Genomic DNA, 24,226 nt, shown 5'->3' on the forward strand with positions numbered 1-24,226 from the left:
CCGACGTCCGCGCTGCGCATCTTCTGGCTTCCCGGCTCCTCTTCTGTCACATCGTGCTGGGCGCCGCCAGACCATAAGGCCATGCATTTCAACTTGAAATGTCCATATTGTTTTGCTGAAGGTTTATGTTAAAAAAATCTTATTGTTGCAGTCCACCTTTTCTCTTACAATCCAGATTTCCGATTCATAATTACACTTTAGGGCAAAGGTAGAGATGAATAGAACTTTCATAAAACCTATTGCGGAAAGGGAGAGCTTGGTTTGGGTTTCCCTACAAAAATAAGTAAAGCAAAGAAGCCAATAGTTAACAGTGAGAAATCATATATACCCTAATAACATGGGTATAATCTGTGGTTATGAGTCCCTGCTAACAGGATAAAGTCAGAGGGGGTTTCCCTACGTCCCTTAGGACTGTACCCTTCGGGAACCTCACTAAAGAACATGACAGCTTCCATTTTAGGGCTTAACACACCAAAGTTTGGTTTGGGGTGATAGTTTTGTATGTATATTTCTGTATAACTGATTTTCTAGTTTATCAGATCATTATTTTTGTTTTGCACTGCACATTTGTGTATTAAATCTTTACAAACTTACTAAGTCTCTATTTGTAGCCTTAAACAACGTAAATTCCTGAAGAGATTATGCTAATAGCTTTATGTTTATTTATAATTTTATAGCTAATTGGGTTGTCTGTAGTTTGGGTTTCTGTTGAGAGATTTATGTAGACAAGCACCTATTTGCCTTCTTATTTTAACTTATAAGAAAAGTGTAGGTGGTGACAGGTTTGGGTGCTAGGAGAGTAGAATTTAGTGTAAAGACGCCATCTTGCATAGGTGGGATTTTATGTACTAAAATGTGAGACTCTCTAGAATGGAATTAAATACTATCAACATAATGTCCTAGGACAGTAATGGCGAACCTATGGCACGGGTGCCAGAGGCGGCACTCAGAGCCTTTTTTGTGGGCACCCGGTCCATCGCCCCAGCACACCAGACAAGACTCGAAGAATCTTCCTGCAGCTCCAAGCAACTTAAAAGATGCTGCTTTCAGTGATATTTTGATACTTCCTTCGCTACTTGGGACTGTAGGAAGAGGGAGATTGAGTAGACAGGGCTGAATTATCTTTGGAGGACCTGCTGCTGGCCCCATGATTCTCTGTGTACAGAGGGACACTGCAAAGAAGTGATGTAAATTTTCCATCTTTCTACTGTGTTGCTGTTCTCAGGAGGCCAATATGATTGAAAGTTGTTGAACAGGGAGCAATAAGTTACGGCTTTAATTTTTAGTTGGCACCTCATGATAAATAAGGGGTGTTTTGGGTTCAGTTTGGGCACTCGGCCGCTAAAAGGTTCGCCATCACTGTCCTAGAACATGTTTTTCCTTAATTTTATTGTGGGAATATAAACAAATAAGAGACTTGATCTTTCAAAAGTCCCTAATGTGACTTAAACACACAGTCACTTGACTGCTTGTATAATACTGGACTGTGATTATGACTTGTGGCAGTCCATTGATCTGGAGCTAGGTAATACATTTCCAATGATGTCTAACTCCAAACTGGCTGCAATCAACCACTCCTGCACAATTTTTCAGTGACAGTAAATATATACTGCGTTCAACACTCAACGGCATAACTCCCCACTATGTTATAATCCCCAAATGTTTTATCTGTATTTTGCTTCTTTCTTTCTGTGGAATCTTTCAGGACACAAATTTATCAAAAGGTATTAGAGATTACACTACAAAATAAACCTCTGTGTGAATTATTTATAGCCCTCCGGGTCATTTCAGGGCATTTATATGGTTAAACAGGACTATTTTGCCAATTGATTTTCCCACAAATGTGGTAAACAACATCAACTGAAGAAAAAAGGCTCTTCTATAACTGCAAAGTTGTCAAATACCACCATGAACATCTCAGATTTTTATATCTCAAGAAAGGCCCATGTCAAGAACACAAGATTTAACCCAAAAATGTGCAAACATTTCTACATCTAGTGCACTTCTACATGTAATAATTACATTATCATTAATACAGTTATTATCTGTATGTTCTGATATATCATTAAAAATTCCTTCTTTCAAACTGGAAAATCTTTTTTTCTCAAACAGAAGTCTTTATACCCAAGTCACTAAGCTGTAATGATAATTTTAACTGTTCTTTATGCACATTATTTCTCTTCCAATAGATGTTCTCTCTGTCGCTCTTGCTCAGGTGTCAGGAGATAATGAGGGCACACAGTGCCCTATCAGTTCTCTGTAATCCAAATGAGAAACAGTAAGAAAATGTCAAAAATAATAGATATTCTAGGCATAAAGAAAGTAACGTTGAGACTAGTTTTAAGCGGCCATTACTGTCTGTTGCTACATGTCATGCATCTATAACTCCATTTTAACTTTATAATTTTTAATTAAAAGTTCAGAGAAATAGAAATTGTTAGAGAATCATAACAGACATTGTACATTTAGTGGCGTAAGGCAATGTGCACAAGTGACAAGTTTCACTGATTCTGCTTCTACAGTATCTATGATGATCGTCTCCTTATCTAATTCATGTGCCCCTTGACATTTTTTTTTTCTGCAATTTCACAATTACTAACGCTGTGAAAAATGTCTGAAACACAGATAGCACACTAATGGTGTCAATGTGCAGGGGTTTGTATGTCATCCTATAGATTTGCATATGTGAAAATGGTAATGCTTATGGTTAATGGTAAAATTTTTGCTAGCAATTTGTTATACAGGGCTGTTGGCCTTTTGAAAAAATAAAAATAAACAGACTGGATGAAAAAAAGTTTCTACTTTTTTACTCCATCATATTTAACAACAAAAAGTTCAGTTAAAGGGCATTTACCACCAGGATTAAGTACTGTATGCAAATGAACCGTTGGGGCTCCAGGCTCCATTAACTCCTCAGGTTCATTTGCATTATGTATTTCATCCTGGTGGTAGCTGTCCTTTAAATAAACTTTTCTGATGGGTTTTGGAGGGCAACTGTCCTTTGTCATAGTATACCAGGCATGGCAAAACACATGTATAAATACGGGAAATGACCACAGAACTAGAAACACATACAAGCCATTGCACACACTTGTAGGTAAGAGTGTAACAAAATTATTGCATCCAAAAAAGTACCTATTATACAAAATGTTTTCGATGTTAAAGGAAACCTACCATTTGATTTGTTGCATTATGAAGCAAACATACCTTGAGAATGAAGAAGCTACACTGATGGAGAATCATATCTTGGTTAATCCCTGAGCTGAGTGGTTTTGCTGAAAAAAAAAACAATTATAAATAGGGACAATGAAGCTGTCTCACTTCTGTTCCTGGGGCTGGGCTCTTTTTCTTTCACATTAGTTATGCACTGCACCAGAAAGATGTAATCACTGTTCTCCCTGATAGGCAGAATAATCAATTGCTGCACCATCCACCAGCTGCTGTGTATGAGTGATCTAGCTCATGTCGATTAGTCCTGTCTTGGCTGTTCAGAAAGCTGGTGTGTAATGTGTGTAATGTGGATCCAGCTTTCCCAAAGTCATGAATTTCAGAATTGTTTATTTTAGGAAAACCATACAGCACAGGGATTAAACAAAATATGATTCTGTATCTGTGTAGCTACAGCATTCTCAAGGTATGTTTGCTTCATAATGCATCAAATCAAATGGTAGATTTTATTTGAAAGAAATACAGTAGGTCTGTTTTTAGGCTTTGATAGCTAATATTTAAGTTTAGGATCCAAATCCCTTTAAATTTTACAAGAATGTTTCACCTATCTCAGCCTCTTGCTGGGTTTACCCATTCAATAGCTTGCACGGACAGGAGACAGAAGATGCATGTCCATTATGAAAATGTTTTTTATAGAAAAAGACTAGTTAGTAGAATTCAAGGAGAGAGGGGAGGCTTTTTAATACATTTGCACAGACTGCATCTGCTATGGCCACACAAAAAAAATGTTGTTTGTATTAGATACAGTAGAGAAAACATACTTGCCAATTGTAGTTGCTCACCATGCCACATACTTGCAGCCTGTTTTTAGGCTATTGGATTTTGAGTAAAGATAGGTGAGTATGTTTTTATGATCAATTCAATTTTATGGGAGTCAGAACTATAATTGGTAGTTAGAAACAATTATTTACAGTTATTCTTATTATTTTGTGATGTGTTCTTGTCTTTATGTAAATAATCCTGATGTTTTTTGGAGCTTGGAGCCCCACAGCAACTACAGGTATGTCCTTTGTGGGCATGGTTGGGATTGGCTAGGCAGGACATGTGACTATACTGTGTAAGAGCAGGGTCATGTACCCTTATACTATTACAGACAGGAGAATAAGATAGGGAGAGGTTTCTTCTCTTCATAAGGTCAGTTAAACAAGCAGGGACTTTTCAAATACCATTGTTTACACTTTCCAGGGCACTTTGCTAGGTCCTGCGAAATGGGACAGGTGGAAATCTGAAATAATTGCCCTTTTTAGGGCACTGTGAAGAACTGCACTGAGCTACTAATAGACTGCTATAATGCACAAGCATACTGAGTGTTATCAGCATTTACAACATCATCTAGCAATATCTTAAAGGCACAATCTCAATAGAGTTTGCAATTTCAGCAAAATCTTAAAGGCGCTTTCTCAGTATATTTTGCAGCTCCATCAAAATCTTAAAGAAGCTTTCACAGTACATGAATTCTCCTAACTGCATTTTTCAATCTTCACCATTACCACAATATCCCACCACCTGGTGTTGATTTCTCTCTGTCACCATTTCTACTGCCCACTCATGTCATTACCCCTGCTTTGTCACACTCTGGCTTTGTAAATGGGAGAAACCACCCCAATCTTTCTCCCTCTCTGCCCTGCTATTGCTATCTCTGCTTCTCCTTTTCACTGGGGTTATCTTGTCAAAATGTATCAGACTGTCTCTCACCTTCCAAACCTTCAAACATAACCTCAAAACCTACCTGTTTAGCATCTACAGGATGTAATAACTGCACTGGTATGCCCCCTCAGCATGTGTCTCCAGCAGCTCTGCCATATAGACTGTGAGTTCTCAATGGTCAGGTCCTCCTTCCACTTGTTTCCGATCTCTTTACTATGTGTATTTTGTACATACGTATGTGCTTGTCTCGGGTCCCACGCATGTGACCGCTCTGTGACCGAGCCCCTCTGCTTTTAAAGGAAAGGAGAGTGATTAGGAGCGTTCACCCCTCCTCTCCTGGTTTAACAAAAAGAAAAACTTGAATCTGAAAAAAGTAAAAATAAATTAAATTTCTATGACAATGAACAAATAAGCCAGTAGTTCTGCCCCAATCGATTTTCCTGACTCCCACTATATGTAGACAGGCTATGATCCAATACGAGCAATGAGAGTAGTCCTTTTTAATAATGTTCTATTAGTACTGTTTTTAAACTTGCACGTGTGTTAAAAATCACTGTTATATGTATCACTTTGACGACGAATAGTATGTATACGTCCTTTCCCGCTATGAAGCATAGCATCTAGGGTTGCTAGGCTACTGGAGCAGTGACGCCCCGCTGGCTCAATTAATAGCCAGGTGGGAACGCCATTTCTCCAGAGGCTAGAGAAAGCGCCGGACGGCTCAACAGAAATGATGGTACTCTTCACTTAATATTTTGTTGCACAGCCTTTTAAGGCAATCGCTGCAATCAAACAATTTCTGTAACTGTCAATGATCTGCCTTGCCAAAAAGTTTCTCATAGAAGTTTTGTGACTTGTCAACATATAGTTTTACAAATTCCAGTCTTACTTTTTTATGATTTGTTTTCAGCACCTTGGTTGTCTCTCATTCAGTCCGCTTTGGTTCAAACAACGGTGGAAGGTGCAGTCTGACACTGATGTTTCTTAAGCTTTAAGTCTACCTTTAATTTCTTTAGAAGTTTTCCTGGGTTCTTTTGTTACCATCAGTATTGTTTGTCTCTTTTGGTTTGTCATTTTCCTCCTGCAGCCAAGTCCAGGGAGGTTGGCTACAGTCCCATTGCGTTGAGTGTGGTTGACACCACATCATCAAACAGCAAAGTGAGTAGTTGTAGCCCTATATATAGGCCATGGACTGATTACAAGATTGTAGACACTTGTGATGCTAATTAGTGGACACACCTTGATTTAACGTGTCCCATTGCTCACATTTTTCTTCAGGGGTACCATCATTTCTGTCCAGAAATGTATTTATTTTTTTAATTCTGTTGTAGCTTGGTTGAAAAGCAATGTCTGCCTTTCATTTGTTCATTTTCATAGAAATTTTATTTATTTTTACTTTAGCCAGATTCAAGTTATTTTTGTGACCATTGTGGGGTTTTCTTTCATGAAACAATTTTGTCCACGTTTAACAATGAAGATTAAAACACCTTGAGAAAATTGTTTATGTCTATGGCTGGAGTCACATTTTTCTGACAGTACAATTCCGGGTCTGCTGCATATCCAAGAAATGAGAACTCTGTGAATCATATATCAATAGTATGCAAATAATTCAATCCCCAGTAAAATGGTTAGTCCGTGGCACAGCACTTCTCATGTCCGTGATCACGGACTGATCATGGAAAATTTGTGTCTCCAGCCTTAATTTTTCTTTCTGTTCAATGCCATTTTTCTTTCCTTTGTCTGGAACCACCTAGAAACAGGCCAAAATATATTAATATGGTTATACTAGATTAACAAAATGTTATTTGAAAATTGAAATACTGATGCAATCTCAAATACAAAGACGCCCTTAGGTAAATGTTTGCTTTGTTAAATGTTTACACAGTTCCTTAATTAAAAACAATAAAACCAAAACTAGAAAATGAAATGATTTCCTGTTGAAGCAGGACCATAATATATAAAAGCAAAGCAATTTCAGTCCTATCATATTATGCAAGGAGATACAGCTCTGCTTGACGAGCGCAGTGTTAGAAAGCCTCAAGCAAACCTATTAAAGTCAATTCTAATTGCTTATTTCTGACATGTCCTAGATCACTAAGTTGTAGTCTACATTTAAGCAGTTGCTGTGAAATGACAAATTTGTTAATTTTAACATGAGGTAATTTTAAGTGAGTTTACTTGTTTTTTTTTTCATTTTTATTTAGGGGTTATCAACATTTGCATGTCTCTGAGAGTTTTTCTCTACAGTATGTTTTTTAAGTTGTAGCATGTTTTTTGACCATGGTTAACATGTGGTCAGAGAGGTAGAAAAAAAACTCAAAAGAGTAGACTTTAAAACAGCATTGCTTATACTACACCAACTCTGCCTTCGTGGTGGACTTAACCTTCCCAACTTTCCTTGACAGCTCTCACACTAATTACTTCTGACTGGCTACAAGGATCCTCATGGTATATTAGCTACTCAAGTTAACAAGCCTTCTCTTTGACTGTCTCCCAGCCCACATTAGTACACCTCCACTATAACCAACTTCTAAGCTATCTACGCTCTAACCCTACACTTATCCACATGTAAAACGTGGTGGGCAAAATAAGAGATTTCAACCCATATTTCTTTCTTTACCTCACTTTATGCCATAAACCATCATATGCTAGGTATTCAAATTGTGATCTGATTGTGGCTTGCGTCTTTTATTAATATTCAAGGCAAATCAATAATCACTCTGTCTGAATGTAAAGAGTAATTCCCAACTCTCCCCTTTCCCTTCTTTGCATTCTTACATGCCTTGGAGCTTCGCTTTTACAGTGCTTCTCCAAATTTCACAAGTAAAATGGGACTCTGCTCTCTGGGCCCCATTAGGGGATTAATCTCCAGACTACATAGAGCATGTTATTACCCAAATTAGTCTATAGTCAGAGGTCTACTGGCCTTTCTCTCTGGACTCTCCAACAATACTGAAACCCCCTAGAGTATGCCTTTAAGGAGCCCCCATTGTAACATTTCACTGAGATGACATTATGGATTGTACACAGAACAAACATATCACCCAAAGGAGACCCTTAGAGAGAATTTACTCTATTACTAACTGTCCCAAATGTGTCCAATATGAAGCAGACATATCTATGGGAATTTGTAAAGGTAGGTGTGTAGGTGGGCACTAATAAGGATCGTTTCCAGGTTTCTTTGCTCTAAATATAATATTTTTAATCTTTACAGTCTAATAATGCAAAAATACATACATACATGCATATATAAAATCAAGACTAGAGATGAGCGAGCACTAAAATGCTCGGGTACTCGTTATTCGAGACGAACTTTTCCCGATGCTCGAGTGCTCGTCTCGAATAACGAACCCCATTGAAGTCAATGGGAGACTCGAGCATTTTTCAAGGGGACCAAGGCTCTGCACAGGGAAGCTTGGCCAAACACCTGGGAACCTCAGAAAAGGATGGAAACACCACGGAAATGGACAGGAAACAGCAGGGGCAGCATGCATGGATGCCTCTGAGGCTGCTTAATCGCACCATTATGCCAAAATTATGGGCAACAGCATGGCCATGACAGAGTGACAGAATGAAGCTAGATAGCATCTAAAACATGCAATAATTGACCCTGACACTATAGGGGACGGCATGCAGAGGCAGCGGCAGCAGGCTAGAGAGTGGCATGGCGACATACCCTAAATGGACTCAGGCTTCAAACCAATGGGTGGCAGAGAGGAACCAAAGGAGGTGAGCAAGAAGCGCTCAAATAATATCGGTACATGATAAAAGTTTGCCAGTATATTTTGTGGATTACACAGCAGGGTGGCGACAAAGTTAACATGGAAGCCATGAAAACAACCCAAAATTCTGCCTGACACAGCTCGTTTGATAAGGGGACCATGTATGGAGGCAGTGAACTAGTAGTAGATTAAAGGTTCTGCAGTTAAAACTATGTTAGTTGGATCTTGGCATGGAGTTGGCGCTCCGCTGCCAGGCGAGCTTTCGCCAATCCAAGCCCCTGTCTCTAGGCTACTCCCCAAACAGCACTTCTAAGAACCTTTTGTATAAGATCAAGTGTAGTAGCGTTCTTATAAGTTTAGGATATGGCGGGTGAGGGGAATGTAAACAGATGCGCAAGAAGCGCTGAAATAATATTGGTAAATGATAAAAGTTTATTAGTATATTTTGTGGATAACACAGCTGGGTGGCGACAAAGTTAACAACTTTGATGTGGAATCCATGAAAACAACCCAAATTTCTGCCTGACACACCTCGTTTGATAAAGGGACGATGTATGGAGGCAGCTATATGGACGACTTTTGGAGGTAGCAATGGAGACAACGTGTGGAGGCTGCTATGGAGACAATTTAATTTGGATAGTGCCTGTATGTGGCAGTCCCAAAAATTTTTCAAACCAGAGGAGCAGGTAGGTGGCCCTCCAGAAAAATTGAATAGATTGAGTGCCTGTATGTGGCAGTCCCAAAAAGTTTTCAAACCAGAGGAGCAGGTAGGTGGCCCTCCAGAAAAATTGAATAGATTGAGTGCCTGTATGTGGCAGTCCCAAAAAGTTTTCAAACCAGAGGAGCAGGTAGGTGGCCCTCCAGAAAAATTGAATAGATTGAGTGCCTGTATGTGGCAGTCCCAAAAATGTTTCAAACCAGAGGAGCAGGTAGGTGGCCCTCCAGAAAAATTGAATAGATTGAGTGCCTGTATGTGGCAGTCCCAAAAAGTTTTCAAACCAGAGGAGCAGGTAGGTGGCCCTCCAGAAAAATAGAATAGATTGAGTGCCTGTATGTGGCAGTCCCAAAAAGTTTTCAAACCAGAGGAGCAGGTAGGTGGCCCTCCAGAAAAATGGAATCGATTGAGTGCCTGCATGTGGCAGTCCCAAAAAGTTTTCAAACCAGAGGAGCAGGTAGGTGGCCCTCCAGAAAAATAGAATAGATTGAGTGCCTGTATGTGGCACTCCCAAAGATTGTTTAAAACAGAGGAACGGGACGGTGGCCCTCCAGAAAAATTGAATAGATTGAGTGCCTGTATGTGGCACTCACAAAAATTGTTTAAAACAGAGGACCGGGTCGGTGGCCCTCCAGAAAAATTAAATGCATAAAGTACTATAGCAAGAGCCAGTGGGCCCTGTCAAAAAATAGCCAGTTTCCTCTGCTTTACTGTACAAAGAGGAGGAGAAGGAGGAAAATGAGGAGGAGGAGGAGTGGATCAATTATTCAGGTTGAGCTTCCTTCACCTGGTGGAGATTGGAAATTATGAGAAATCCAGGCTTTATTCATCTTAATAAGCGTCAGCCTGTCAGCGCTGTCAGTCGACAGGCGTGTACGCTTATCGGTGATGATGCCACCAGCTGCACTGAAAACCCGCTCGGACAAGACGCTAGCGGCAGGGCAGGCAAGAACCTCCAAGGCGTACAGCGCCAGTTCGTGCCACATGTCCAGCTTTGAAACCCAGTAGTTGTAGGGAGCTGTGTGATCATTTAGGACGATGGTATGGTCAGCTACGTACTCCCTCAGCATCTTTCTGTAAAGATCAGCCCTACTCTGCCGAGACTGGGGACAGGTGACAGTGTCTTGCTGGGGTGACATAAAGCTGGCAAAAGCCTTGTAAAGCGTACCCTTGCCAGTGCTGGACAAGCTGCCTGCTCGCCCACTCTCCCTCGCTACTTGTCCCGCAGAACTACGCACTCTGCCGCTAGCGCTGTCAGAAGGGAAATACTGTTTCAGCTTGTGCACCAGGGCCTGCTGGTATTCATGCATTCTCACACTCCTTTCCTCTGCAGGGATGAGAGTGGAAAGATTTTGCTTGTACCGTGGGTCCAGGAGAGTGAACACCCAGTAATCGGTGCTGGAATAAATTCTTTGAACGCGAGGGTCACGGGATAGGCAGCCTAGCATGAAATCTGCCATATGCGCCAGAGTACCAACGCGTAAGAATTCACTCCCCTCACTGGCCTGACTGTCCATTTCCTCCTCCTCCAACTCCTCCAACTCCTCTTCTTCTGCCCATACACGCTGAACAGTAAAGGACTCAACAATGGTCCCCTCTTGTGTCTCGCCAACATTCTCCTCCTCTTCCTCCTCATCCTCCTCCACCTCCACCTCCTCCGATATGCGCTGAGAAACAGACCTAAGGGTGCTTTGGCTATCAACAAGGGAATCTTCTTCCCCCGTCTCTTGTGACGAGCGCAAAGCTTCCGACTTCATGCTGATCAGAGAGTTTTTCAACAGGCCAAGCAGCGGGATGGTGAGGCTGATGATGGCGGCATCGCCACTGACCATCTGTGTTGACTCCTCAAAGTTACTCAGCACCTGACAGATATCAGACATCCACGTCCACTCCTCATTGTAGACTTGAGGAAGCTGACTGACCTGACTACCAGTTCTGGTGGAAGTTGACATCTGGCAGTCTACAATGGCTCGGCGCTGCTGGTAAACTCTGGATAACATGGTCAGTGTTGAATTCCACCTCGTGGGCACGTTGCACAACAGTCGGTGAGCGGGCAGTTGGAGGCGGCGCTGCGCTGCCCTGAGAGTGGCAGCATCTGTGCTGGACTTCCTGAAATGCGCACAGATGCGGCGCACCTTCGTGAGCAAATCTGACAGATTGGGGTATGTCTTGAGGAAACGCTGAACACATGGCACATGTGTCAGTCTGCCGAAATGCAGAGCCGCCACCAGGTTACGGCCGTTGTCACACACAACCATGCCTGGCTTCAGGTTCAGCGGTGCCAGCCACAGATCAGTCTGCGCCGTGATGCCCTGTAATAGCTCTTGGGCGGTGTGCCTTTTATCGCCTAGGCTCAGCAGTTTGAGCACCGCCTGCTGTCGCTTAGCAACGGCACTGCTGCTGTGCCTAGAGCTACCGACTGATGGCGCCGTGCCCACGGATGGTAGTTCGGAGGAGGAGGTGGAGGAGGGGTGGGAGGAGGAGGAGGCATAGTAGGCCTGAAACACCTGGACCGAGGTAGGCCCCGCAATCCTCGGCGTCGGCAGTATATGACCAGCCCCAGGGTCAGACTCGGTCCCAGCCTCCACCAAGTTAACCCAATGTGCCGTCAGCGATATATAGTGGCCCTGCCCGGCAGCACTCGTCCACGTGTCCGTGGTCAGGTGGACCTTGTTAGAAACGGCGTTGGTCAGGGCACGGGTGATGTTGTCTGACACGTGCTGGTGCAGGGCTGGGACGGCACATCGGGAAAAGTAGTGGCGGCTGGGGACCGAATACCGAGGGGCGGCCGCCGCCATGAGGTTGCGAAAGGCCTCGGTCTCTACTAGCCTATAGGGCAGCATCTCCAGGCTAAGCAATCTGGAGATGTGCACATTAAGGGCTTGGGCGTGCGGGTGGGTTGCACTATATTTGCGTTTCCGCTCCAGCGTCTGGGGTATGGAGAGCTGAACGCTGGTGGATGCTGTGGAGGATCGTGGAGGCGACGATGGGGTTTTTGTGGCAGGGTCCTGGGCAGGGGGCTGACTATCAGCTGACACAGGGGAAGGAGCAGTGGTGTGCACGGCCGGAGGTGAACGGGCTTGTTGCCACTGAGTGGGGTGTTTAGCATTCATATGCCTGCGCATACTGGTGGTAGTTAAGCTAGTAGTGGTGGAACCCCTGCTGAGCCTGGTTTGGCAAATGTTGCACACCACAGTCCGTCGGTCATCCGGTGTTTCCTTAAAGAACCTCCAGACTTCTGAAGATCTAGCCCTCGCCGCAAGAGCCCTCGCCACGGGAGCTTCACTAGTTGACACATTTGGCGCTGATGCACCAGCTCTGGCCCTGCCTCTCCGTCTGGCCCCACCACTGCCTCTTCCAACCTGTTCTGGTCGAGGACTCTCCTCCGTCTCAGAAGCACTGTGTTCACCCGGCCTCTCAACTCAGCTTGGGTCTGTCACCTCATCATCCTCCGATCCCTCAGTCTGCTCCCCCCTCGGACTTCCTGCCCTGACAACAACTTCCCCACTGTCTGACAACCGTGTCTCCTCATCGTCGGACACCTCTTTACACACTTCCACTACGTCAAGAAGGTCATCATCACCCACAGACTGTGACTGGTGGAAAACCTGGGCATCGGAAAATTGCTCAGCAGCAACCGGACAAGTGGTTTGTGACTGTGGGAAGGGTCCAGAAAACAGTTCCTCAGAGTATGCCGGTTCAAATGCCAAATTTTCCTGGGAGGGGGCAGACTGGGGGGGAGGAGGCTGAGGTGCAGGAGCTGGAGGAGTGGCGATTTCGGTGACATGGGTGGACTGCGTGGAAGACTGACTGGTGGACAAATTGCTCGAAGCATTGTCAGCAATCCACGACATCACCTGTTCGCACTGTTCTGGCCTCAACAGTGCTCTACCACGAGTCCCAGTAACTTCAGACATGAACCTAGGGAGTGTAGCTCTGCGGCGTTCCCCTGCTCCCTCATAAGCAGGTGGTGTCTCACCCCGGCTAGGACCACGGCCTCTGACCCCTGCAGTAGTTGGACGCCCACGTCCCCGCCCTCGTCCTCTACCCCTAGCCCTCGGGTTAAACATTTTTAAAATGAGAGTTATAGCTTTAATTTTTTTTTAACTTTTTTTTGTGTTTTTTTTTTTTTTTTGTGTTTTTGAGTTTTTAAAACCAAACAATGCTATCCTATTGCTATGGCTATTTTCTAGCCAAGTATGAAAGCACACTACTATGCCAGATGAGATGACACCGAGTTATTAAACAAAATAAACGTAAAATAAAAAAGGACAAATGGCAGACTGTGCCTAATTGAAATCCAACCCCTACTAAATTTTCCCACTTCGGTCTTTGCAATGGATATGTGCGTCACTAAGCGCAAAACACAGCGGTCGCAAGTCTCACTACAAATTGCTCACAATTGGCTAGTAGATGCACTGCAGCAAGTACAGCCACCAGCAGATCAACCAGAAATCAAATATATAACGCTACTGTAGGCGTAAGCCGTTTGGATTCTCCTATGGCTATTTTCTAGCCAAGTATGAAAGCACACTACTATGCCAGATGAGATGACACTGAGCTATTAAACAAAATAAACGTAAAATAAAAAAGGAAAAATGGCAGACTGTGCCTAATTGAAATCCAACCCCTACTAAATTTTCCCACTTTGGTGTTTGAGGTGGATATGTGTGCCACTAAGAGCTAAACACAACGGTAGCAAGTCCCCCTGCTAATTCCTCACAAAATGGTACTAGATGCAAATAAAAAAAAAAAAAAGTAGAACGTTATTGTAGCCCTAAGAAGGGCTGTTGGGTTCTTGGAGAATCACTCCTGCCTAACAGTAAGCTAATAGAACACCCTAACGCTTTCCCTGACCAGCAGCAGCTCTCTCCCTAGCGGCATCCAGACACAGAATGATCCGAGCAGCGCGGGCAGCGGCTAGTCTATCCCAGGGTCACCTGATCTGGCCAGCCAACCACTGCTATCGACGTGTAAGGGTACCACGTCATGCTGGGTGGAGTGCAGAGTCTCCTGGCTTGTGATTGGCTCTGTTTCTGGCCGCCAAAAAGCAAAACGGCGGGAGCTGCCATTTTCTCGAGCGGGCGAAGTATTCGTCCGAGCAACGAGCAGTTTCGAGTACGCTAATGCTCGAACGAGCATCAAGCTCGGACGAGCATGTTCGCTCATCTCTAATCAAGACCTACAGACGTCTGAGAATATGGTCTTACATCAAAAAACGTTTCTATTCAGATAAAAAGTCACAAAGGTCTAAAGATATGTCATAAGAATATGTGTGGGTTTTTTTCTATTTGAAATATTACAAAGATGTATAAAAATGAAATAAAAAATGTAATAAAAGAATTTTTTTTAAAAAAAGTTCATATATGATAAAGGGGAATTTGGGGATTGGGTTTTTACTCAGTTCCTATAGGTTTCAGTGGTTCTGTCCAGCCCCTTAGTCTGTGCTATTTACCATAAGCACCTACTCCAGTCCTTCATATATCACAGGAATAACATACAACCCTCGCAGATACTTATATACAGTACAAAAAGACTTTACTAACAACATACATGTGACAAAGTAACTACATAAAATACAATACAAAATACATAGAGAACACAACTACACACAAACCTTCTTCTCCTGACCCCTCCTGGACACCCAGTAATGTGTATGTATATACAATATAATCTAACACTACCGCAGCTCCTGGATATACCCTGAAGCAGGAGTCACATCCAGTACCTGACCATATACATGTACATATAAAGAATCCTGCACAATAGCATCTATATATATACTCTTCCAATACACGTCCAGGACACATATACACGTGTGAATGGGATACGGCTATAGGTTGTACATGTAGTTACGCTAATATATATACACACTCACTGTAGACACTTAGCTATGTATATATGGTTAAACACATAACACCTGGAATATCTATAGGTACACGTATAAAGTCTACTATATTATAATAAGTACTATGTTATAATTACTCTTATAAAGTTATATACATACACAGAAAGCACTAAGACATTGGTTAGCAAGCTGTATACCTGGCACCTCCAGATCACACGGAATAAACCAAGGCTGGGAGTTTCACTCCTATGGTGCTTCCCCTTTGACCGGCAGCTTAAAAGACCCGCGTCGACTGAACAGTCATTGTACCATCAATGCTCCTGTGCAGTTCACCGTGGTTTTACCCACTCCCTGCAGAATCCCCAATAGCGAGAGCTATGCCTTACGGCCTATTGGCTGCACCGCAGACTTTGCTGAAGAATTACACTGTATGCTCCATAGGTCCTAGAGATAGTTACCCACTTCCTTTCCTGAGACCTATTGCACTTAGACAGGGGCAGGTAATCACCCCTCTACCAGAATGTTAATTACTGAGGTGCCAGAAATTAGAGAGATTATACAACCAATCTTAGTGGATATTACTTTGTAACTGTCCAACATGTTACCAGGTGAATACTTCCAATCACTTAGAGCAGAGAGTTCTGTGTACAACATTAGCTTAAGAACCATTATATTGCCGAAACAAATATGCAAACATAAAGAAAAGACCAAATTGGTTATTTGCGATTAACACCTTTGTCTTTACAGGCAGAGGCCTGACTCCAGGACATTTAACAATACACTTCCCGTGCACTTCTGTTCCTCTTAGCTGTTGAAAACAAAAGGACTGGACCTCATTAACACTTGGTTACAAACAGATAGAATCTCATCACCAAGCAATGAGAGTTAATGAGATTTACAATACACATCCAGGCCATTATATAGGGAATCCATGATTTTACTAATTTTGGCCAAGTATATTATGGATCCCCAACCGTAAGCCTATTGCATCAGATTCACAGTATCATAGTATATAAGGCTGGAAAAAGACGCAAGTCCATCAAGTCCAACCTTTAAGAATTAAATAAATGTTTTATCCCCATAATCCGTGATATTTTTACTCTCCAGAAAGGTATCAAGGCCTCTCTTGAACATGTACATAGAGTCCGCCATAACAACCTCACTGCTCTTACAGTAAAGAACCTTTGTCTATGTTGATGGTAAAATCGCCTCTCCTCTAGGCGTAGAGGATGCCCCCTTGTCCTGGTCACTGGCCTAGGTATAAAAAGATCTTTGAAGAGATCCTTGTACTGTCCGTTCAGGTATTTTTACATTGTAATGAGGTCTCCCCTCAGTCGTCTTTTTTCTAAACTGAATAATCCCAAATTTTTTAATCTGTCAGTGTATTCTAATCCCTCCATTCCCCTAATAATCCTGGTTGCTCTCCTCTGCACCCATTCCAGCTCTACTATATCCTTTTTGTACACTGGTGTCCAAAACTGTACACAATATTCCATGTGTGGTCTGACCAGGGATTTGTATAAGGGCAAAACTATGTCTTTATCATGAAACATCCACAGCATCCCCCAGATCCAGTCTTGAACTTACCTCCTCGTAGAAACCAATCAGATTAGTCTGACAGGACCGATCTCTCATAAACCCATGCTGACGCTGGGTTATAAGGTTGTGCCCAGTGAGATACTCCAGGATAGCATCTCTAACAAACCCCTCAAATATTTTCCCCACCACAGCAGTTAGACTCACGGGTCTGTAGTTTCCAGGATTGCTATTTGATCCTTTTTTGTATATTGGTACCACATATGCTATGCGCCAGTCCTGTGGAACATAACCAGTCCTCAGTGAATCTTCAAATATTAAAAATAACGGTCTGTCTATCACCGTACATAATTCATGCAGAACCCGGGGGTGTATGCCATCTGGCCCCGGTGATTTTTTCTATCTTAGTTGTTGCGAGGCGGCGCTGTACCTCTTCCTGGGTTAAACTGTTGACATTCCAAAAAGAATTTACATTATTCCTCATTGTGTCTTCCACCAGGGGATTTTCCTGGGTAAAGACAGTTGAGAAGGCGACATTCAGTAGATTGGCCCTTTCTTCATCTCCTTCCACCATGACCCCCATGTTATTTCTAAGGGGACCCACACTCTCTGCTTTTAGTTTCTTATCATTTATATACTTGAAAAATAATTTGGGATTATTTTTGCTCTCCCTGGCAATATTTCTCTCAGTCTCTATTTTTGCGGCCTTTATCTGCTTTTTACAGGATTTATTTTTCTCTCTATAATCCTCTAATGCCTCATTGCTACCTTCACGTTTTAGCACCTTAAATGCTTTATCTTTCTTGCTTATTGCTTTCCTTACAAGACTAGTTAGCCACATTGTTTTTTTCTTGTTCCTCTTATGCTTTTTCCCATAAGGTATGTGTTTCTCACAGGACTTTTTCAGAATATATGAGAAAAAGTCCCATTTTTTTTTGGGGGGGGGGGCTTTTCTCTTTGAGAACATTATCCCAGTCTATGCCTTTAAGGTCTTCCCTTAGTTGCTGAAAATTTGCCCTCCTGAAGTTTAGAGTGTTGGTTGCCCCTTCACTAACGCTCTTAGTAAAGCGTAATATAAAATCAATGATATTATGATCACTATTCCCCAGCTTCCCCCCAACCTGTAGTTTTGATACCCTATCAGGTCTGTTGGTAAGGATAAGGTCCAGCAGTGCCCCCCCCCCCTCTTGTTGGCTCCAGGACTAGTTGGGACAGGTTATTGTCTTTTGTTGTTGACAAGAATCTGCTACCTTTGAAGGACCTCCAGATTTCTGCCCCCCAGTCAATATCTGGGTAATTGAAGTCCCCCATGATAAGTACTTCACCATGCTTTGAAGCCGCATCCATTTCACTTATCAGCATTTCCTCTGCTGCCTCCATTATATTTGGAGCCTTATAACAAACCCCTAGTAACAGGGCTGTCTGTTGTACAGTTGTGTGATCCTGCTCCATGTGTAGCCACACATTTGTCCCCCTGATTTTGTGAGACCTTTCCCCTTTCATACAGGTGAACCCTTTGTGGACAGAACCTTTTTATATGTCCATACTGTAAACAGTGAAAACACCTAACACTCCCCCACTTCCTCGGTATTTGGCTGGGAGATGCTTTCTTTTGCACATGGGTTTCTTGCAGTTTGGGGTGAATTGCTATCTGTTTCCTGATCTTTATAGACCTTCTATCTTTGAGTAGATCCTGTCTGACCTGCTCTATCACCAGGGCGGCCTCGATGAGTGAAGCTTCTTTAGCTGCTTTCAATCTAATTGTGGTGTCAAGGTATGGAAACTTCTCCACAAACATGCGGATCATGCCTTGTGGGGTTCCTGGACTATGATTCTTAGTCACCTTTCTATGCATAACTTCAAACCTCCCACACAGAGACAAGGGCTCATCATAGATGGTTGGTCTGAAGTTAACCAGTATGTCTGGGGTGACATCCAAATGCCCTGTTACCAATTTCATGAGGATGGAAAGTCTGTCTCCCTCATCATGAAATTGGCCATTACTGGGGGCTGCTTTCCCTATGGCCTCATATCTTTGGTAAAGATGTGTTGGTAGCCATAGCTTGAACAGCTCCATGCGATGTTCCACTGGAACAGAAAAATTCTTGCAATAACCTTCAAACGTGTCACATGAAGTGAAAGGATCTAAATTTTCATCATAGCTTGGGATATATTTACATATATTCAACAGATATTGCATCCTCTCTATCTTATTGGAAGACTGTGATTCCTGTACATTACTGTCACACACATGCAGGTTATGTCTGATCAGTGAAGTCTCTGAGTCGCCCTCTAATCCTCCATTTATCCCACCAGTAATACTTGTCCCTCCATCTACTACACTGCCCAGTAGTCCAGGCCTAGTAACAAGCAGGGATGTAGAGTGATCTGTAGCAGCCGCAGGTTCAGTCTCATCTCTCCCCCTGTTTGCACTCGAAACACAAACTTGTTTCGTGGGCAAAGACTCTTTGATAGACGTCTGCCTGCTACAGATGATCTCATCCTTTTTGCTATGTCACATTTCAAGTTGTCAATAATCACCTCAGTAGTTGCTGCTTTTTGCTTATAATCGGTTATTTCCAGGTATAACTGTATAAACACCTTATCCACATCTGCATAATACTTCTCCTTCTCTATCTGAGACTGCAGCGTGTGCATCCCGCTGTCCCTCTCTTTTATAGCCTCCATTTGCTCTTTGAGTTGTGTCTCTAAGCTACACAGCTGTTTAACCCCTTCCTTACAACAATTGCAATGCAAATCTTTAGGAACCTTTGATCCTTTGTCCTCTACCTTCTCCAGCTTACTAATGGCCTCCTCAAAAACACACACAAGCTTGGCCATCATGTGGAGCCTCTTAGATGTCTGGTTCAGTACACTGCGCTTAGCAATATGTAACTTATCATAGGAACTCACCTGCTCTACCAGGGATTCCCATAGCAGCTCAATAGATTCCTCTTTCTTAGATAACACAGGGTTAAACGAACTATATTTACTTAACTTTTCAAAAGTCACATGTCCCACTTTGCTGCTCATTGTATCCCTGCGATCTGTGTCACTCCTGTACTAAGGACTATACAAAGCAAAGACCCTCACACTAGGGTCACCTCACAAGGGGTCTGATAACAGAAAACAACCAGAATCCTAAGAACTGAACTTATATAGATTCGCTGCCAATAATCACACTCATACTAAAACATGAAAAGAGTAGTGGCACTCTACCAACAATTTGATCAGGTAGCAGCCCTGGAGAACTTTGTATTCTTACCTTTGAGTTTGTTATTGGTCTCAACAAGACTGTGATCTGTCACCTGCCATCTACTTTGATCACTATAGTTAGAGGAAATCTGTCACTTACATTTACACAACTAAACCAGCAGACCTCTCACATAAGGTATGAAAAGTCCTTTCTACAATTGCTTTGTTTATGTGAAATTTCCACTGTTAACCTACACAAAAATCCCCTCCCACGTCATATGAATATGTGCAGAAAAATGCAAGATGCTGCAACTAGTTTAGTGGGGTGAATATAGCTGACATATTCCCCTTAAACTTCTTTCCATAGGCTTTGCTGTGTTTATTGAAGACATCTCACAAAGTAGTATGTCTCAGTGCTATTTCCTTTAAAGGGGTTTTCCCATGATAGAAAATTCTCAAATTTCAATCCCCTAGTGATGTTTACACAACAAAGATCATTTTAACCCCTTACTTTACAATTTTGCTCAGTGTTATTGCTGTTTTAGCTCCTATCACTTGGTGATGGTCAGTGTAAGATTCCAGAGTGAGGGCGGGGACTCACTAACCAGACACATTATGACCCATCTAGTTCTGTGAGATGATAATATGGTTAGATTATAAGGGTACAGGTGTATATACACTTTCATCTAGCTTCTGGCATTGTACTAACACACTGACACATAGAAAGAGAGATGAGACAGATCAGAGATGATGAGATGCATAAGATGCCTATTACACACAGGGGCATGACAGACAGAGACTGACACTTTTACACTGTCAGCTCTACTACACATGTGCTCTCAAACTATGAGATCTCCTGAGTCCTCCTCCCTCTTCCCCCGGATCACTTATCTGCCTGGAGTTTGTAATTTGCAGCTTCTCTATCTTTACGAAGTGTTTGGTGGCAGGAAATGATGAGTGTCTGTGAACTCCCTGCTATACTAGGGCTAGAGTGCAGGGAGCAAAGAGAGACAGTAATCTCAGCAGCACTGCCGTCACACAGAAATCCAAGATGGCGTCCCAACCCTAAAGTTAGAAGTAACAGGGTCGTGTCTAGGGACAACTGAAATTGTGTACACCAGGACTTATAGAGACAGGTTGCACTTATATCTGTGAAATGCTGTATTTTTGTTAATAACAGTGAATTACAGAATTTGTTATTTTGTTATCCTGAGTACATATAAGAAAATTTTCTTCCTGGGAATAACCCTTTAAAACAATAGAGTGAAGGATTTATCTTCCCTGCCTTCCCAAATTCTAATTTATAAATTGAGTATTTATAACATTTTGGACTTAGCTGGGCAAACATTTTGACATGTAATTCACATAAGTTAAAAGTGTGTGGGGAATTTAAGTAGTCAGTCTGTTAAACCAGATTAATCACTTGGAACACTTTATAAAAATGTCTTAATCCCACTTCAGTAATGGAGTTATGTAGAAAGTAGAGAAAAATCTCTTTACATGAGGCACATTTACTATTACTACTTGTGCTACATGTTGGAGATTCCACATCACATGAAGATCATTGGTAAATTGGGATATGCAGGGGCCAGATTGTACAAAACAGAATACAACTAAGCAGTAAGAAATATCTTGTGTATTAGGTCTGTTGCTATATGTTTTATAACCTAAAATCAGCAAAACTGATGTTAAAACTGATGCAACACTGCTGATTTGAGGATAAAAATTTAACAGCAATTGTTAAATTGGAATGGGCCATGTATGTCAAAGACTCATCATCTATTATCCCTGTCAATGCTATGTTTTGTTTGTATACTGCGGATGTGACACTTTAAGTTCACTCTGAAATAAGTTCTTATAAATACTAAAGCATTGTAATTCTACTGCATGATATACAGTAGATATTGTTACATTAAGCATGTATAATTTAAAAAAAAAAATTCTTGACCAAGTTGTGATGTCTTACAGTGACCCAATATTAACAATTATTATGCAATTTAAGCAAGTTCATAATTCAACGCTGATTTAAGTGGTGTAACATGTAAAATGCTTAACATCATTGGGTCATGGTGAGATATTGTTGTGGACCGCTATAAAACAGGATTGAATGTCATGGATTGTTAATAAGGGGGAATTATCAGAATTTGTGCGCTATTTTTCAGACCTGTGAAATAGTCACAATTCCTGATGGACAGCACACGTTCTTGCCCCGTAACTGTGCACCAGTTAAACCCTGCACCAGGGTTACAGCAGGTTACAGCACAATTCTATGACAGGTAGTGTGTGTCTTGATTGGCCTATTGCAATAAGACAACTTTGGAAATGTAGTTTTAAATCGTTTTAAAGGGAACCTTTCAGCAAACACAAAGCCCACCAAACCAAATGTCATACCTTATTTTCTGAAGTGAGTTGCTCTGCATGATAATATTGAAATCTGTCAGTGGCTTCTGTGAATTATAAGATTAACCGCTCACTCTGCATTGTAATCCTGTGAATTGAGTCAGCTTGGTGTTCCTGAGCTGACCTGAATCAGGCTATATGCAAGGTCAATTTTTCATTGTTTATAGACACTCCCTGAATGCTCAGGTTCTGGGAGGCGCCACAACTGAGATTGAGTTGTCCACAGTATTGCACAACACTTGCCCCCAACCCTGGACAGCTGAAAGTCCCCTTTCATCAGTGAAAAAGAGACTTATCAGCACAGTACGGTGCCGCCACCTGCCTGTTTGCTATAAGGACAGTCCATAACAGAATTATATTGAGGGAGAAGTCAACCTCCGGGTAGTAAATATACAACCGAGTTTTGTGAATCGCGATAAAGGAACAACAATTTTATATTTAATTGCCTTAAGGGCACAATAGACAAAAAAGTACACACAATAGATATATTTACAGTTTTTAGAGTGAAGATTACATGTGTAGTACTACAAATACAAGCAATTCTATTACCTTGTGCTGGACTAACAGGGGAAAAGTTAGTCCACACTTGAAGATCCTTTTCTGCTCTTCCTGGAATGGTAAAATAATTCCCCCAGACAAAACGACAAGTGACATAAGGGGTGTCCTGATTATATAAGGTGTAGACCAATCCCTTCATACCAATAGAAGGGCTCTAGGAAACCTCCTACCTTGGATCAGATCCAAGACTTTGGACGAGTTCTAGATTTCAAATGGGAGTTCATATGATCAGGGTTCTAGTCTCACCAGATCCATCTGGATCTGTGGATTCTGTTGAGAGCAAACAAAAATTGAGACCCAGGTATGCATTCACCTCACTGCCCTCATCCCAGATATGTATTTGACCTTGGGCTGGGATGGACCATAATTCCATAACTAGCATATTGGTTTAAAAACCCTGGTCTAAAAAGTGGAGGGAACTCTGTGAACACTGTCGGTGCTATTTCCTCTAGGCCTTTGAAGCATACCTTCCAGAGAGGTAATTAAGCTAAGGCTGAGTGCTCGGTGAGGCATGGTGGTGACATGTTAGAGGAATTGATGTATAAAGGGCTTCCTCCTTCTAGCAGTATTTTCTATATTCATATCACACACCCTTCCTCATCTGTCTTCTTGTAAACACACCCTCTACACACTTCCTGCACATATAATTCACACCTATTTCTGTGCAGGAGGCATGCAGGAGGTCTGTTTACTAGAGGACAGGGGAGGGAGGGAGTGTTGCAGCTCAGGAACACCTGGCTGACTCAATTCACAGAGTTACAATGTAGAGAGGTGGGGGGAGGGGCAGGGGGTCATTTTACAAGAGCTGCTTATTGATTTCAAGATCATCATGCAAAGAAACCTACTACAGTAAATGAGGTATTAACTTTGGTTTTGGGGGTCTAGAGGTTACTGTCAGGTTCCCTTCAATGAACTATAAAGATAAAAACATGAAAGAAAATACATTGAAAATGCTAGACTTCTGACGCAGTCCAGTATACAGTATAAAGAACCCCTAGCAGTATCTTTAATCAATTCTTTTCTCGATTTAGAAATACCAGTTACTCACTAATTAGTTTTATCCTGTACTGTTAAGTCACTATCTTGATTACAAGGTGTTTTCTAATAGGATGATTTACTCGAATAGCCTATACCAGAAGTCTAATTTCAGTATCTTTTCAGCCAGACTTGTTTGTTGCTACCTTATCCTATGTTATTACAGATGGCTGCATATTTCTCTCTTATCGCCATTTTCCATATTACCTGTCTTTGTATATTTATTGCTGCACTGCTTTTTTAAAGCTTTACGGGTACATTGAGTATTACAGTCAGTTGGAGCAAGAATTATGTGAGCTCCCTGTGTGCTGCCCTTATCTATATTTGATGGATTCATTTCAC

General features: G+C 42.1%; 1 long non-coding RNA gene across 1 annotated transcript; it reads right to left on the reverse strand.

The window, feature by feature from the left end:
• Positions 1 to 1,585: 1,585 nt before the first annotated feature.
• On the reverse strand, positions 1,586 to 22,408 carry LOC140120547 (uncharacterized). Its single transcript, XR_011853863.1, has 3 exons — positions 22,283 to 22,408; positions 4,958 to 6,625; positions 1,586 to 2,257 (listed from the first exon to the last, which is right to left on the reverse strand). It is a non-coding gene; the product is annotated as an uncharacterized lncRNA (long non-coding RNA).
• Between the last annotated feature and the right edge of the window lie 1,818 nt (positions 22,409 to 24,226).

This window comes from Engystomops pustulosus, chromosome 3, assembly GCF_040894005.1.
Source record: "Engystomops pustulosus chromosome 3, aEngPut4.maternal, whole genome shotgun sequence".
Lineage (NCBI taxonomy): Eukaryota > Metazoa > Chordata > Amphibia > Anura > Leptodactylidae > Engystomops > Engystomops pustulosus.